Source organism: Rhopilema esculentum, chromosome 15 (genome assembly GCF_057945365.1).
Source record: "Rhopilema esculentum isolate cy_ngs chromosome 15, ASM5794536v1, whole genome shotgun sequence".
In the NCBI taxonomy this organism is placed as follows: Eukaryota; Metazoa; Cnidaria; class Scyphozoa; order Rhizostomeae; family Rhizostomatidae; genus Rhopilema; species Rhopilema esculentum.
The window spans coordinates 10,328,363-10,346,395 of NC_142829.1; the positions used below are offsets into that span (position 1 = coordinate 10,328,363).

Below are 18,033 nucleotides of genomic sequence, written 5' to 3' on the forward strand. Positions count from 1 at the left end.
AGTTAAAGGGCAAGGATGCAAAAATTCCACATTGATTCTAGAGACTTTGATATCATTTTCCAGAGGTGTCATAAAGTTCTGATAGAGGGGCTGGCCCTTTTAACATGGGGTAGAAAATCTTCCCCTTCTAATGCATGAATGCTTCAAGGGGGCACTAGCCCCCTAGCTTTACAGTAGCAGTATCTTGGAAAAAATAAATCACCATGAAAAGGGCATGATTAAGGACAATGTTGATAGTCACGATAGAGTTTATTATATATTCAAATTGTAACAAGGCTTAGGCCAAACAAAGCAGGGACGAATAATTATATGTCAACATTCACCTCTTTTATATGCAATTAATGTTAGATTTGTACATAGCTTTTCTTTACAATCAAGTATGCACGAGTAAAAAAAATTTGTTTTTGCCACGATTTCACGAATCAAGCTGATGGGCCTAAACTCGCCGTATCAACTTTCTATTTCGACTATCATCATCTACCACAAGAAATCTAAGCAATCTTTGCATTATATCTAACATATCGTGGTTGCTCAACAAAAAAAATACAGTCATACGCTCATTTCAATGCTGCTGTGAATACTATTAAGAAACATATGCATACATCCAAAAATATTTTTTTCCGAGAAACTTCTTAGGGGCCTCTTCAGGGCCCAAACGTTTCGGGGCCCTTAGTTTTGTGCTTAAAGGTGCACACCGTGCGTTACGCCACTGATTTCCAGTAAATTTAACAGTCATCTTGAACTTAAGAATTTATCAGCATCCTGAACTTTTTTTCGAAGCTTCGCTATACACTTCCCCCATTACCACATAGTCAATGTAATGCTACCCGTTTCACGAAGGTTACTAAAACGCATACTGCCTCAAAGGGGACACTTTTGCATAGGGGGGCCGATTAGCATACTACACCGGCAGATCACCAAAGAGTTCTGCCACATCTTTCCTGGAACTATCTGGAGGCCCACGATGCAATAAGCGGAACAAAACTGGTTGTTACGTTTCTGTTATTATTATTAAGCCATATGTCAATGTACTTGGGCTTTTGCTGATCATGTATGTATCATGTAAGATGGTCATACAAGGCATACATTTATAAATCTGTTGGCCTTCCAGAAGCATTTGACTTTCTATCATCCACTGGAACAAATTGGAACAAACCCAAGTAGCTTTAAAACAACTTAAAAACACTGCTGGGAAATGGATAGAGGTATTTTGTGTATCAATGCTTTATATTAATTGAATGCTTTTGAAATGTCCCCTAGACCCATTAAGGGAACCATACTTTTTCTCGTAGCTTGCATTGTGCTTCTTCTTTTTCTTTTTTTTCAACTTCTTGTTAGTGCTTTGTCTCTCCAGGGCGTTGGCGATCATGTTTTTCGATCCTGCTTCATCTTTTGACAATGCCAAAATATCTGAATCTCTTCTTCCAGTTTTAAGTTCCATCTCCAATCTCATAAAATATTTCTGCTTTTTTCCACTACTTCTCTCACACTAACTATTACATGTCCAAAGAAATCCAAATATATTATCCTTATAACTTTCACCAGGCTTGTTTCTATTTCTTTTCTTCCTAAAACCTCTCCATTAACTTTCTGTTACCCTAACCCTAACCCTAACATAAAATCTAACCCTTACCCTAACCACTTCATTAAGAGATAGAATGATCTCAGCCATTTTAGCAACAATGATGCCCCATACGCCTACACCAATAAGAGAATGAACAAATATGAGTCAAGATATAAAATATAAAAGAAAAAAAGGAAAGTTTTCTACGACATTGTATTTGATTTCACCAGCTGGCCGTTCAGCCTTATCTACCCAACAAATGAAACAAATGGTAGAGTGGTTATCGTAAAAAATGTAGTCCAAGAATGTTTAGGCAGGCATGCACCCATAAAGAGAAGCAAAGATGATAATTGAAGACTACCGGCCCGTTTCTATGTTAACTGTTTTGTCAAAAATCATTGAACTTTACCTATAAAGGACAGCCTCTTTATGAAAGAGTAATGGATACAAAAACATCTACAAAACATCTTTCAAGGCATCACAATCCAGTTCTACAAGTTGGGGGAGTGGGCCTTGAACAAGAACACTTAGTAAAGTGCTTGCTGCAATGTTGAGCGATAATCTGTCATAGGACTACCATATAGCCAATGTAACATCTTCATTGATCTATACCATGTCCATGCAAGCAAAAATCAATTATCAATTAAGACTTTCAAATTTATTAGCCTGTAGCCTCTCGCAACTCCCTCTACAATCTAAATTACGAAGCTTTTATATCTGTGTAGCATTTTAATGGACATGCGTGATTAAATCCTACTACAGTCATATCCTTCTGAACAAAAAATGGAAATATTTTTTCGTGAGGAAAGAATTCCTTTACCATAAAGGTTGAGACAACAAAGATGACCCAAGTAAAGACGCAGTCAGAAAAAGACCGAGCGGAATAAGGTTTAATCCCTTATTAAGAAGAGGGTCACAATGAAAGGAAGATGTGGGTATGGCAGTGAGCAAACACGTTACATGGACAGAGGCATCTTGCGAGCCCAAGGGTAACGCTAAACTAAGAAATGCCCGGTATGGATTTTATTGCTCACATTTAACATTAAACCTTATGCTACTGTGATGATAAAATTGCACACTTCTGACTTAGAAACATGCAAGTTTCAGTAGCATTAAGTGGTTATTCCCAAACAAAGTAGGTCATGCCAGGTTTAGAACAACAAGTATTTTACGAACTTCGTAGACACGTGGGGTTCTCATCAAAGGTTCTAAAAAAATACGAGAGATGTATTTGTCTAGTAATTAAAGAGGACTGTATATATAAATATATATATATATATATATATATATATATATATATATATATATATATATTTATTTACCTAGTTTCTTATTTTTTTTTGGGACAGACAGCATTTACCGTTCCTTTTTCTTGGACCTTTCTGCATGCTATACCATCTGCTATCACACTTGTTCTATTGTTCTTTGATCTATTGTATTTATCCATCTTTTCTCACCTCCGGCTGTGCTTAGAAACTATCATTATGTTGTTAAATTAGCTATTATTGTTCTTGCTTGTAAAATGTGTTACTTTTTGTTCTTTTGTTCCGTATTCCTTATTTTACGCTCCAGATGTATGTGTTAGTTATTCTGAAGAAGCTTATAGCGAAACGTCAACCAAGTTGTTTTTTTTTATTGAGTATATATATATATATATATATATATATATATATATATATATATATATATATATATATATATATATATATATATATATATATATATACAACGAGAATCTAATAAACTAATAAAAGCTAACAATCATAAATTTCGCTGTCTCAAGTTTGTATGGTTTGTCAAAGTTCCAGAGTCTTAGACGTTTAAAAAGGAGGTCACTGTGTGCATTATACGGAGCATGGTCAGTTACTCTAAGAGCTTTTCGTAAATTGCGTTTCAGGGGTTCTAAGATTGATTTGCCTATTTACTGATAAGTGTCAGAAGAAAAGCTTTAGCATGTTACAAAATGTTTGGTTTTTTCAAACCAATTTTAACTTTCACACTACCGAAAATTTGTTTTTATCAAAGTTTTCATTTTATTTACATTGATTTTTTTTACGCGAGGTTATTCCTGCACCTTTTTAAATTAAAGAAAAAATTACTTACAAGCTAAATCAGCAAATTTGCTTAAAAAAAGATAAAAAAACAGCAATATTGAAAAAAAATTATGAGTACCATGGTAATTTTTTCTCAATGCAACATTCAAATTAAAAATTTTAAATCAAAAGCCTGCAATTGTGACCATTATGATCAAAATTCTCTATCGTAATTGCTTTATTTTGTTTTTCTAACAAAGCTTTTTCCACCCCTTTTACAAATTGATTGTGCCCTGTCAAATCAATAGTTCAACGTCTTTTCTTCGGATTGAAAACACGCCACAATCATATCATCAAAAGACAATGTGGCTTAAAAACAGCTTCTCAATTTTTTTAGATAAAATGGCAATGGTAATGCCCACGGATTAGCCCTGATTTTCAAGTACGTTCATTTTAGAAAAATAATAGACATTGTTATGGCAACTTCCTGGCATCCAAAACGGGGTTTTCAAAGAAGGCTGTGTGCTCTGTGCCTACCCATGATCTCTGCACATGTTTGTGGGACGTATACATTGCCTTGCAAGGTATTAATTCTTTACTTGTAGCTGTATCCGCGGTAAGTATTGTTGAAATATTATTTATTGATATAAAAGAAGTCTATTTCAATAATGTTCGAAATTTTGATCCCATAACCAGAAAGCGCTCGGGAAATACTTGCAGCTTTTTCCATGCAAAATACCCACAAAAATAAATTGTAGGAAGTGGCTGAGATATGGCCAAAAAAATTAGAGGCTCTTTCTCTATCAGACTCAAATCGAGCCTCAAATCTCAAACCTCTATAACTTTTTGAAACGAGTAATCTGTAAGGAAACGACAAAACTTTCATTGGGCATATCTCGGCCGATTTATGACATTTCGTATATTCAGAAATATGTCGTAGTTTTCAATTCTGTGGTAGTAAACTGAAATATGTCAGGAAAAAACAAATACACAAGTTTGACCAAACTAAATCCATACATGTTGTCTTTTTCACGTAAGGTAAAGTTTAAAGTTTAAAACCATTATTTTCCTCTTGTTCAATATTATGGTATTGATTGGGATATTTTCTTTTTACTCAAAACGAAACTCGTGGGTTGTTATGCTTCAACTTTTCTAAATACAATTTATATATTAATAAAAGTACAAAAATTAGAGACAGATGCAAAGATTTGAATGATCGTTTTCTTTAATCCTTTCGCTTATCTGTTAATCCATTGTATATGATTTTTCAAAGCACAATCTTTCATATCTGCTTTTAATTCTACTACAGAGATTCAGAAGAAAGTGACGTAGAAGATTGTGGTCACCACGAATCTGCAAAAGAATACAAAGCTAGATGGAGATCAATTCGTGTCATTTACTTAGCCGTCTTACTCAGTGCAATGGGTAAGTATCATTTGCTTAGCTTAAAAAGAATAAACGATGGAATATTTCCCAAATCTGCATTCAGATGTAAGAGCAAAACCTTGACTCTATTCCTGTTATAAAAAATATAAAATTATTTGGTTCTTTGTAAATACTATCTATTTTTGTTATATGATGATTCAAACAAAAGCAAAATAATGTAAGATCAAATGAAATCTGATCTGATTAAATGAAGCCAATATTCTTTCGAAATTTCTTTTTGCGATAGAGTTGCACAGCTATATGCGTAGATTTGGCAACGTCTAGGTGGAGGTTTAGAAATGTCACTGTGAAAAACTATTTCTTTTACAGCCCACGTGACTTTTCAACATTGAGCGTCTTCTTGGCTTTGCTTGAGAAAAAGGGTATTGGAAAACATATTTCAAAAATCTAAATCAAGGATGTTAAACAAGCTAGACTATAAAAACTTGATCCCTAAAAAAATTTTCAAAGTATATTTGTTTCCATTTATTCTAGAGTTTTCAATTACCCTGCCGTCATTATTGCCATATCTGCAGAAGGCAAGATTCTTTTATATTCTTTTAAAGCATATTATCGAAAAGCAATACTTAGACAACAGCTAGAACAGTGCCATGATTTTCATTAGCAATAAAAGAGCTATGATTTCTATGAGCAGAATAGATGTTTTTTTGGCACTGAAAGCACAAAATGATTGATAATAGGAACGCCATTATCGCTTGTGATAAAAGCAAACAGTAACGGGAAAGTAGAACGGTATATCTAAGGCGCAATGCAATTAGAAAGAATATTGATGACAAGGTTTAAACAATAGAGGTATATTATGTTGTATAATAGTCTTTGCAAGGTCAATTATTATTATAAGCCTTAGCGTGAGTATTATTTTCGATATTTCATAAACCAAAGCTGTAATATTGATAGCATTTGTTTTTCAATGAGCTTTTTTATCTAAACAACCCTTTTGCAAACAGAGCCATGAAATGCAACCCCCTTTTTTTGAACAAAACTCGTTTATGAGGGTGTTGTAGAAATTATCTAGTGTACCAACACCAGAACTATCTGCTGGTTCACAGATTTCATGTTAAAGTGCCAAGAGAACACCAAGGGAAACACAACAGTTGTATCCAGTCCTTCTTCATTGTATACTGCACACCTCGCTACTGATTATCTATCTCTCTATCGCCGTTTCTGTCGCTTCTTACCTCACAATCTGACGTTTTATATACTTTTGATCTACAAGAACTAAAATATCTACCAATCAGCATTTAGAAAAACAGAATAAAAATTTTACGTCAAAGATTCTTTATGAATAACTTTAAAATGCTGTTTGTTTAGACCGATGAATAGCTTGAGTGAGCCCATGATTAGCCTGAGTCAGCCCAACACTTCGTTAACCAAATCTATGACGGATACCTACACAAACATTAATTACGCAAGCAACTCTATGAATTAACAAGAAGAAAAAACAAATCTCTATGCGAAAAGCACGTTTTGCTGTGCTATATTAAATGCGCTGGCATGAATGAAAAATCCCAACAGGTTTATTATAAGTGTCTTTAATTTTATAGATTGATCCTACGGTCATTCCCCAATTTCTCGCTTGTACAAATGGTGGTTTCTGCTTGGCCAAGTAGTTGGCTCATTTCTGCTTGGTTCCTGGTACCAGTACCGACCAGCAAAAGAGCCACTGATAGCATGCATCTTCATTCGCATTGTTGGAAACTTTTTTTATGTGCTTCCTGAAAAATATCAAGGTTTTCATGGAAAAATGTTGATTCTATCTGCAAAGCTTATAATTGGCCTGTCGACAGGTAAATAATAAAATTTCCGTGGCTGGATTCCTCCAACACCACAAGTTGTCAGTCAGGAGGGCCCTATAGGTTTGAATTTGGTGAGAGACATTAGCAAATAACATGTTACTATAAAGGAAAATGTCTTGCTTACTAACAACAAGAAAGTTTAACATCCACTACATCCATGTGCGAGATAATATCTTTAGTTCAATAAGTTAAGGAAGAGTCAATTCTATGTTTCTTGAAAAATATCATTTTGTAGTATGTTCAAGCAAATTGAGGGATTTAAGTATTGAAATCCTAAAAGTCCTGTCTATAGACCTGATAGGAGTTTTGAAACAAAAATACAAGCCTTCGTAGAACATTGATAAAGTCAAAGAAGTTGCTGCAAGATGTCGCTTAAGTGACATACTGATATGGTTGAAGCTCAAGGAACTATATAGGGTGTGTTCAACAAACTTGTCAAAGAATTGTTAGAGGAATACACGATGGACAGTGCGCCTTCAACATCATCACTTTGGAGCAAGGACCGAGATAAAAGGAGGCAGGTGGCCTTGGCCCCCTCTAATAAAACTTAATATCATAAGTAAAATTCTTTCATTTTCTAAAATTTGGCACACATTTTATCAGCTATCATCTGTTCTCGGGTTTAAGAAAATGATTTTTTAAAAGTTAGTATTATTAATCGCGAAGACAGACTTTAAAACCCAGAAATTTTTACCTCAGACCCGTGCAAATGAGCAAGTTTTCAAAGCCAAAGAATCATTGTTTTTGAAACATATGGGTCGCCTATATGCGCTGTGCATCTCCCATTGGGAGATGTGAGAGTGTTTCATCATGTCCCTTTTTTAGGTCACGTGATTAGAATGAAAGTGTTTTCAAGTTCTAGATGAGAGCAAAAGAACAGAATAATAGTCTCCCAGACCAGAGTTTTTTCTTTGGATTTGCAAAAATGTGAGCCAGCGTTAACATTGCAGTACTCGTTTCATTGCCTTAGGAAAACTAGCTGAGTTTACCCTAAAATTACTTTGGTCAGTTCAGAAAATGTTTTATGTTTATTGTACTCAAAAATCTAAAGCAGGTAATATTTGTAAGGGAGGTACATATTTGAAAATGGCTTTGAAAAAAGCAAACATTTTACGACATACTAAAAGCTTTTTCGTCTGACACTCCTCAGAGCATAAACGTCAGAATAAGGTTCCGAACAAACACGATAGAAAATATTCAACTGGAACACAACTGGGTATATATTCTCCATCGTGTTCTTCCGGAACCTTCATCTGAGGTTTATGCTCTGAGGAGTGCCAGACGAAAAAGCTTTTAGTATGTCGTAAAATGTTTGCTTTTTTCAAAGCCATTTTCAAATTCTGTATCGCAAAAAAAGGTACATTTTTGTAATTTTCTAAAAAAAATCGATTACATGTAAAATCAAATGACATTTAAAAGCATCCTTGCAACTTTTTTGTGCCTGCTTTAGAAATCATTCAGGTTTACAATGTCTGCTTAGGTGACAAAGCTGTCTGCCGTGCTATCATTCCTCAGTCAACAACAACATCTGAAAGTAGAAATGCTTTCGCAGTCATCACTTTCTTGATGCTTATTTGTTACCCAATTGGTACAGGTAAAAGAACATTTCCTTTATTCTTTAAAATAAAGCAAATAACTGAATTCAAACATTCCAGAGACCTCTTAACCATGACTATGTCTTAGCCAAAAAGTTTCCGAAAAATCGATGTCCACAAGGAAATCAAATCTTCCAATTAAAAGGAAAATTCTATTTTGACTTTGATGTTCATGGATCAGTCTAGACAAAGATATCAGTGAGATAAAAAAGACTAAATTTTCTTTCTGAAATCCGATTATCCTATTCAAACCACTAGGTTTTCTGTTCTATATATATATATACTAGCCCTTGCCTTGTGATTATATACCTATGGTTAAAATTGTTCTGACGAACGCTTAAAGCCGAGACAGAATGAACAAAAACTGCCTTGGCTACGGTGAAATCTCCAGTGTTGGCTTCGGAGATTCTTCGCTTTGGGCTGCTTGGCTCAGTGGGATAAGCGTTGGTTCTCAAAGCAGCAAACTGGAGTTCGATTCCGACCAAGAGTGGTTCGATACAATAAGCCATAGCTTACAAATCTTAGCGCATGTGCTTTGTTGGAAAAACTATTAAAGAAATCCGGTCAATTGTTTGTTTTTCATTCCTTTAAAATAAAATGTTCTCTTCTGCTCATGTTGAGAACGTTTTATGGTGAATTGGGAATCGTGGTAGCCGGGGCATTAATCATTGACCATACCTCCTAAGATATTTTCAAATGTTGCCGAAATAGCCATAAATCGATTTCATGAGGAATTGGTTGGGCATATGGAAAGGAAATCAAATTCCCTGCCTTGTCAGGAAATCTGCTTATAAAGGACACTCTTTCCTTCTTCTTGAGCTGCAGAATAAATTGGTGTCACGAGATATCTCTAGACACGATTAAAGCTTTATATTTTGTACCATAAGCAATCATAAAGCTAACAGATGATTTGTAAAAATAAAGCTAAAGTGTTTTACTCCAAGAAGGAAGCTAGTTTCATTACAACAAGTTCATTTCAAAAGCTCATTTCAATAACATGGGAAGTAGAATACTTTATTATTATTATTTCACTTTTAATAGGATTCTATTTATAACATTTTTCTAAATTTCAGTTGTTTTCGAACAGCTTTGCAGTCTGTTGCAGTCCCTATCATCGGCGGAAAAGGTCATTCTTCGTTATTGAACATCGACATATACAACGTAGCTGGCTGGATTGGAATTGTCTTCGAGATCTTCATTTTGCTTCTATTTCTGCTTTTTCTGAAAGAATACAACATTGAAATTAACAAGAATTCCAAAGCAGTTATCCCACCAAAATAGATCATCTATCTTCCTATTTTTTACCATTTACTAATGGATTTTTTCAATGGTACAAACATAATTTTAGGGATTTTTTAATAAATGCACAGTATTGAAGCCTATAAATTTAGACATTCCCCCTTCGTTTCTTTTTCAGGGTTTCGTTCCTTTTGCCCAAAACAAAGAAAAACCCCCATCGGTATCATTCTATATAGGCAAGCGGCACTGACTGGGTAACTTCAACAGTCATGTGCTGTCGTTTCTGATTTCCCTGTTTCGATCCACAACTGGGTATATACATTTCCTAGCGTAGAGTTTTCATGCAATGAAATGATGATTTATACCCTAAAGAGTATCAGACGGAAAGCTTTAGTATACTCAAACTTTTCCTTTTTCAAAGCCATTTTTCAAAGACTTTCCAACCAACTAGTAGCTAACGACATAGCAGCAGATGACCTAGCGTCAGTTATAAAGTATTGAAAATGTATATTTCATTTGCTACAAAATGATATTTTTTTGGTGAACTTCCAAAACCAGATATGGGTGCTGTGATTGTGACCGTTGCCGTGTTCCTTCCTCTTCTTTGTCTTTCCCCTCACTGAAACGTACGAATGTGATGATATTTCATTTAATCTTTTTCAAACAAACTATGTCAAAATATCAACTTATTTTTTCGTTTATAAGCCCATCCAAAAGGATGTACCAAATCCATTTTTGTTACTTTTTGTAAATGTCTGCACCATTTTACTATGTGCTCTTACTTTTGCATCATTGTTTCAAGGTACAAATGACATCTCCCTCTATGAAATTTTATGCCAGCAAAACTTTTGTTCAATTGCTCACCTTTAGGGTAGCAACACCACTGATGCAAGCAGAGTTTGGCTGGAACAAAGCTCAAGCTATCTTTTACGCAGGGATGGTTTTGTCCGGATCTGGTGTTTTCGCCCTGATTGCACTATTAAATTTTTTTTTTATTCATAGAAATTAATAACAATACAATTTTACATTGACTATACTACCCTAATTACTGTACTACACTACGGGGACGATACCATGGGGAGCGAAAGACAATGACTACCCCATGGCCAATACATAAAAACACACAGCATTAAACAAGGATAGAAAGAAAGATTACTAAAACTAGGTAGACTAATTACGAATACAGGGTAAACAGAAAGAAAGTAGATGCTAATTTATAGAAGTGTGCAGCAATGGAATATTTAAAAGCGTTCTGAAGCATGAATGAATTTGAGTGTTGTCTGAAGTAGTTTTATTTGAGTCAATGGTTAGTCGCTCGTCACCATACCAAATGAATTTGACTAAAGCTTCATTTGAAAGAGATGAAAAACCCTGAGGGAGTAATATTACATTCACACTACTGAGAAGATCAGATCTAGACCGGTTATACGAATGACAGAGCAGCAGGAAATGTTCCGTTCCTCTACCCCATCATTTGCGGGACACAAAGGGTTGAATGTATCTCTAAAGTTATGTCTATATTTATGATAATTTAGTTTGCTCAGTCCTACCCGTAACTGAGTAAGAATAGCTAGACCTTTAGGATCATGAATACCGTATACTAGTTTAGGAGTGGGTCGGATAAGTTTCGATAATCTTGTTTTGAAAATGATTGTTAGATATACCGTGAGAAAGTAAGCGTATGTTGAATTTTTAATGTCTCTACACATACTTTCTGCCATTTGATTAGCAATATGAAATATTCTTGCCATGAATTTCTTTAATAATAGTATGACGCCTTATCTGATTTCAAATTGACTAACTATTTGATGGTCAAAAAAGTACCTCTTGACAATTCTTTGCTTAGCAGATGACAGAAGACAGCATTTACTACCCTCTAAAATCATTTTTAAATGCATAGTTTATCTCTTGCCATCCAAATCACATATGTCACTGGCCTGGAATGCAAGCTAGTAAGATTGTGGATAGTGAATGGTTGTTCTCTGTCAATATACCAAAAGGTGATACAAAAAAGCCAACATCATATATATTGTAGCAAATAAGAAACACCGCAATACGCCGAGAATAAACAACAATAAATACACGAAATTCAGTGAAGACTAATATTTCGCCCCGGCATACGGGGCTTCATCAGAGCAAAGTTCGTATATATCATATATATATAATTCTTTTGCAATTTGATAAATGCACTGGTGTTTTCATTTCCTCAAGATGTAAAGGTTTACTTGATGGGTAACAGTTCCTTTTCTATTGCAATATATTCAATTAACTGATCCACAATCTTTAAATAATCTTACAGCCATTAAGTTTTTTTCTACGTAGATGTCAAGAACGATTGATTCTTCTGCTCGGATTGGTATTAATGATGCTTTCGTTTTTTATTACATTGCCCTGGGGTAGTAAAATTCCAAAGCTACAAAGAGAAGGTATGTTTGCAGAGAACATGTTGCAAAGCTGAATATCTATCTTCTGTATCAAATTGCATGTATGATTTAGAGTATCCAAAACATTCATAATCAATGTAGTTCAGCTGGCGGCTCGTGGGGTAAATTTTTGGTGGGGCTGATGACGTAATATTCGAAAGTTAAAGCCATAGACACGGAACGCCAAGAATAATATAAAGCCTTTCCATTCCTTACTACCTCTAATCAACAAGGCTGTCATCATTTTGAAAGTTTCGATTGAAAAAAAGTGCCACTATTAATCATGTATAATCTTTTAATAAGCAAAATAATAAACTATGTGAAATGTTGGTGTGCCAACTTTATTCATTCAAGTCCACTGGACCGTTTCTCTCTTCACAAAAAGGGGAGTCCATGGGGGATGTCCATAAAAACATAGACAACTTGAATATGGCCAACCCTTAGACGATATCCTTTGCATTGCATATCATGGCAATTAAAAAAATTTTAAAGAACAAAAAGTTCAAACTGTTAATTGATTAATTTTCATATGACTTTAAGCTAAAATTGTTCAAGTTGAAAGCCTGCATTGGAAATATGCTTTATGCCATTAGAAGGCCTACGGCCTAGCCTTCATTAATAGAAAGTGCGGAATAATAACCGACCCGAGCGAGGCTCGTACTCACGACCCCTGACTTTGTACGTCAAGTGCTCTACCGCTGAGCTTTCATGAGCTTATTTGAAGATCGGCAAAATTAATTTTGATAAAGATCTAACTTGTATGCTTTATTTCAAAGTTTAAAGGCTGATGATTCGAGTCATTGAATACACGCCACTCTGCTGCGTTCCACTTCAAGATCAACATTGCCTATCACAACAACAAAAATCCAGCTACCGTTGATTTGAATTATTTGGGGCTAGTCTCAACTAGCCCCAAAGGAATGCAGATTCGAACAGAATTGGCCAATCAGAAGGTAGTCATCAATTGAATAGTAGAGTCATGAGAGGCACTTGATTGGTGCATTCTCTGCTAGTTTTGGGCTAGCCCCAAAAGTTCGGGACATGGTTTCTGATACGCGTGTTTGTTCAGTTTTTGAAAGAACCGCGGGCAGTGGGACCTAAACAAACTAGAGAATGGACAAACAGTGAAACTCGAAGCAACTAAATTAGATAGCAGTGCTAAATTAGTAATGGACGTTGAATTAATTTACGTTTATAAATCTAAAACTTATTTTTGGAAATCTTTGGTGGGGCTGAGCCCCACTAGCCCCAATACACGAGCCGCCACTGGCTTTGTACGTCGATTGATAATGTGTAAAGCTAGTACAATTAGATAATGATATTGTACACGAATGAAAGATGAGTACGACGTTTCAAGCATAACTTTTTAGGTTGTTGCAAGTAAAATTATATTTCCTCGAGAAATTGAGAACTTTTGAAGTTTTATACACATCTGGTGTCACAGAGAGTTTGAAAAAAAACTAATTTCTTTTTTTCAAATTTTTTTTTCAATAGAGATTCGCCAAAGCTACTTCAAATTATATTTTGAACATAGGAAAATGCTTCCAAGGTTGAGTCATCAATTTTCCGATGAAGAGTAAGGCTCAAAAAGTCGTACTTATATTTCATTCTTGTACAAATTAGTTATTTAATTGAATATACTAATTTTAACTCATTATTCAAATTATTCCTTGCAACCCGGTCCCAAGATAGCTTCGTTAGAAATAACCAAGTCCTCAAATCATACGAATTTGCACTAACATCCTTAGTATCGGGGGACTGAGCCTATCATTTCTAGAATTTACTCAAGAAGAGGTTTTCTCAAGAATACAATTTAGGGGTAATTGGCTAGAATGCTTTTTGCCTTTCCAGATGTTATAATTTCTGACGTTCGCTCTCTGTAAGAGGCAAATGAAAGGTAGCAGAGACTTAAAGAAGCCAGTAATGGACTACTTTCATCAAAGTTTCCCCTGAATCAGCCTTTATACTGAATAATTTATTGTTAATAAGCTCCCCTCAACTCGCCTTAACTTAATTCAGGCACAATAGAAGAAAGAACATTCAACAGTTGTTTTGGCAAAAAATTGAATTTTAGGGCAGCTTTATCTAATTTTGTAAAAGCTACTTTGCCTAAAGCCAATGTAGAAATGCTTACAGTTGTATAACCTTGTGCTTAATCTAGGACTTTTAAGTACCCAGCAATGATGCCCTCATGCCCCCTAAATTTGTTTAAAAAGCTCTCACTGGCACAATGTATTGCTGCAAAAACATAAACACAGGCAAAAATGCTTAAATGGCCTGTACTTGTTTTGCAGAAGATTTCCAAGTTGGAAATGCAACAAAGACAGTCTTGTCTTCAGGCTGCTCAATTAAATACAGCTGGTGCAAGTCCACACCAAAGATTTACCTCTCACAATTTCTGGTCGCAAATTTTTTAACAATATGGGCACTTGCATGGCAACTTTGGTCGCTCCATCGTTGTACCCTAAAGTTGTTGGGCCAAGAAAGCAGTTCTGGCACCTTGTGCTTTTTCGCCGTTTTTTTTATACTTGTTGTTGCGGTATCGAATTTTGTCACTATAAAGCAAATCGACGACTATTGTTGGCTAATGCAATGTTTTGTCTGGATAACCTGTAACAAAGAATATATAATAATTTCAAACTTATTAAACTTGCGTCAGAATTTGATTTTCGAACGAAGTAAGTATTGCGACGTTGTGAACTTAACAATATTGCAACAAACTGATATCATAGGCTCTCATACAAAATGATTACTTCCCAACATGTATTCAAAACAATGATAGACTTGCAAGTGAAAGTCCTTTTTTTTATTATTGCAGTTGATTTTCAAATAATTGATTATTTCAATTCCTTCTTCAATTTCTCTCTTAAATAGGGTTTGTTTATGGCCATTCTATCGGCTTTTGGATCGTTTGCAAGGTTTCTTGGACCAGTGGCAATGGTACCATTATTTGCCAATTATGGCCCCAGATGGCTTTTTGTCACCTTGACACTAATCACCGCAACTTTCATCGCATTGATCGCTGGTTTCTACAGAAGATTGGTTCCATTTTCAGATTACATTGGCTCAAATAGAAGAGAGGATGGGAAAGAAAGAAATGACCAATAGATTTGTGTTAATGAAACTGTTGTAGCATGCTATTTTTTCATAACAAGCAATGTCTCTCAAAATATAACGTGACCTCTCTCATTTAAACATATTTACTTTTTGTAATTATGCTAATGTAATTGATATTCTGTTTATGTGAGAAAACCTTTCATTTCATTTTCAACTATTCTTACACAAATATTCCTGCAGCAATGGTGTTCCAATCAGATTCCTTAGCTGAGCTGTTTTTAATCACATGCATTTGGTGTTGAGTGGATTATGTCTTTATGCATATTGAAAGCAAAAGCAAAGCAACTAGAGCAAAGCCCTGAGGGATTGGATGTCTTATAAAGGCGACAAGTGCAAATGTGCTTTAAAAATTGAACTGTTTAAAACTTAAGAATTATTAAGGTGACTAACTTAAGCAAAGCAAACTATTCTCAGCTAATCAAGCTTTTTCGACAATGCATTGACCTATATAGCTCGCATAAGCTTAGATAATATGAAGCATCACAGGAACAGTTAGCTGTTTAGTTTTTCGAATTTTGTTCGATACCTTTTATAAAGCTGTTTTTGAAAATTATTTGATTAAATGAAATGCAAAAAATTACATATTAATTTGCCTAAGCTATACAATTTTAATTGAAAAATTTACACCACTTTTAAATCCACTGTTATTGAATAGAACAAAATTTTTTGGTCATCGAACCCTTTTTTCTTGACAAATTTTATTTATAATTGAAAAGACAAAAAATAAATCAAGATTTGCTTATCATTTACCTCTTAAGGAGGGATACACGAACGCGAACTAATTATATCTGAATGCACGAACTGAATGGCTTTTCGATCATAAATCTTTTACGCAGTATAGGCTTGCCATAAAACGCAATATTTTGTTTGATGTAAATGCAAATACAGAAGAATAACGACCATGTCTATAAAACCTGTAAGTTCAATCTTTTTCCTAGACCATCTTTTCTTTAAAGCCAAAAATAACTGTTTATTTTGTATTGCTGAGCAACCCATTTCTCGATGAATTATCATCAGGTTTATGACTTACAAATCTGTAGAACTGAAAAGATAAATAGTTTTTTTCTTCATCTATACTTGCAGTAATGAAGTCTCTGATAGTGTAATTATGCAAGGTCTGGGAAAAATTTTTTCTAAATAGTTACACAAAAGTTTCAGAATTCAATCTTTGCTTCCAAATTTTGTTCTTTCTCCTTATGTTGAACTACCATGGCAGCATGATGATATTCGTTGGACATTTTACGATCCAATTTCTTAATAGAATTTTATCTCTAATGTTTTTATATTTTTGATGAACATTTTTGAGCTCATCGAAAAAATTCGAAAAAATAAACAGTTAATTGTTCCTGTGATGCTTCATATTATTGTAGTAATGACATATGTTATGTATTGGACACAGGGGTAAAAAGGATTAATTAGAATAAGCAAGCATGCGAGCACGTTAGATCCACATGAGAATTACAGATCTTGTTGTTATTCGAAGAGAGTATTTCTTTCCATATTACTACAACTCACAGAGTTTATAATGGCGACAAGGTAAACGCGACAATGGCTCAAGGTTTCCAAATACCTCCAGTGCCCGAGTTTCAGCCCGATGCTGAACTAGGAGCGAGTCTTGTTTCAAAATGGCGGACATGGCTTGCAGATTTTGAAATGTTTTTAACTGCCAGTGGAATTGCCAATGCAACAAGGAAACGCGCTTTATTACTTTACCTGGCAGGCAGTCGTGTTCGGGAAATTTTTCAACATTTACAAGATGTAGGGAATGCTGATGATTACGATACAGCGAAGACGAAGCTTACCACCCACTTCGAGCCTCAAAAGAATCGTCGTTATGAGGTTTATCGGTTTCGTGAGACCAAGCAAGAGCAAGGGGAAACATTAGATCAATATCATACACGTTTACGAGCCCTTTCTACTGCATGTGAATTTCAAGATTTAGAATTCGAAATCGAACAGCAAATTGTTGTTGGTGGTATTTCCTCGCGAATTCGTCGAAGGGCACTACGTGACCCTACCTACGATCTGAGACAAATGTTACTGGATGGAAGACATGAAGAAATGAGTTCCTTTCAAACTCGAGAGATTGAATATAATGAGAATACTGCTGCTGTTGTACATCCTTTTAAATCTGTCAACAAAGAAGGCAAGAAATGCTATACTTGCGGAGGGGACTACCCTCACAAAGGGAAATGCCCTGCAAAAGGAAAGCAATGCGGAAGCTGTGGTAGACAAGGTCATTTCGCGGTCGTTTGTAGAAGTAAAGGAGACAAAACAGATCGCAGAAACAAAGGAGGCAGACCACATCGAAAGCACAAACCAAGAATTCGCCCACTCAAACATACTGAGTATTCTTCTAGTTCTGAGGATGAATATATGTACGCAATGTCTTCAGCCAGTCCACGCACACCACAAGTATAGATTACTGTTGCAGGTCACAAATTCAAAGCTCTTGTGGACAGTGGTGCTACAATAAATGTGATTGATGCTGACACTTTTGCAAATCTAAAAAATGTTAAGCTCCTGCGCACAAGCAAAAAGGCATATCCTTATCAGAGTAAAATACCAGTTGAGTTTCTTGGAAAATTCGAAAGCATTATTGAAACCAAGAAGAAATGCACTGTGGGAACAGTCTATGTGGTAAAAGGGAAGAACAGCGGATGTTTACTCTCACTTCAGACTGCACAGGAATTAGGCCTTATTAAGCTTCAATTAAATGCTGTACAAAGCCAAAATCTCCAGGACGACAGTCTAGCCAAAATTCTACAACAGTATTCTTCTGTGTTTCAAGGCCTTGGTAAATTAAAGAATCACCAGGTT

General features: G+C 35.2%; 1 long non-coding RNA gene across 1 annotated transcript; it reads left to right on the forward strand.

Annotated features, from left to right (window-relative positions):
- The first annotated feature begins 3,735 nt into the window (after nucleotides 1-3,735).
- LOC148958485 (uncharacterized) lies at nucleotides 3,736-16,124 on the forward strand. Its single transcript, XR_016144621.1, has 3 exons — nucleotides 3,736-4,213; nucleotides 4,907-5,022; nucleotides 14,971-16,124. It is a non-coding gene; the product is annotated as an uncharacterized LOC148958485 (long non-coding RNA).
- Nucleotides 16,125-18,033: the final 1,909 nt, after the last annotated feature.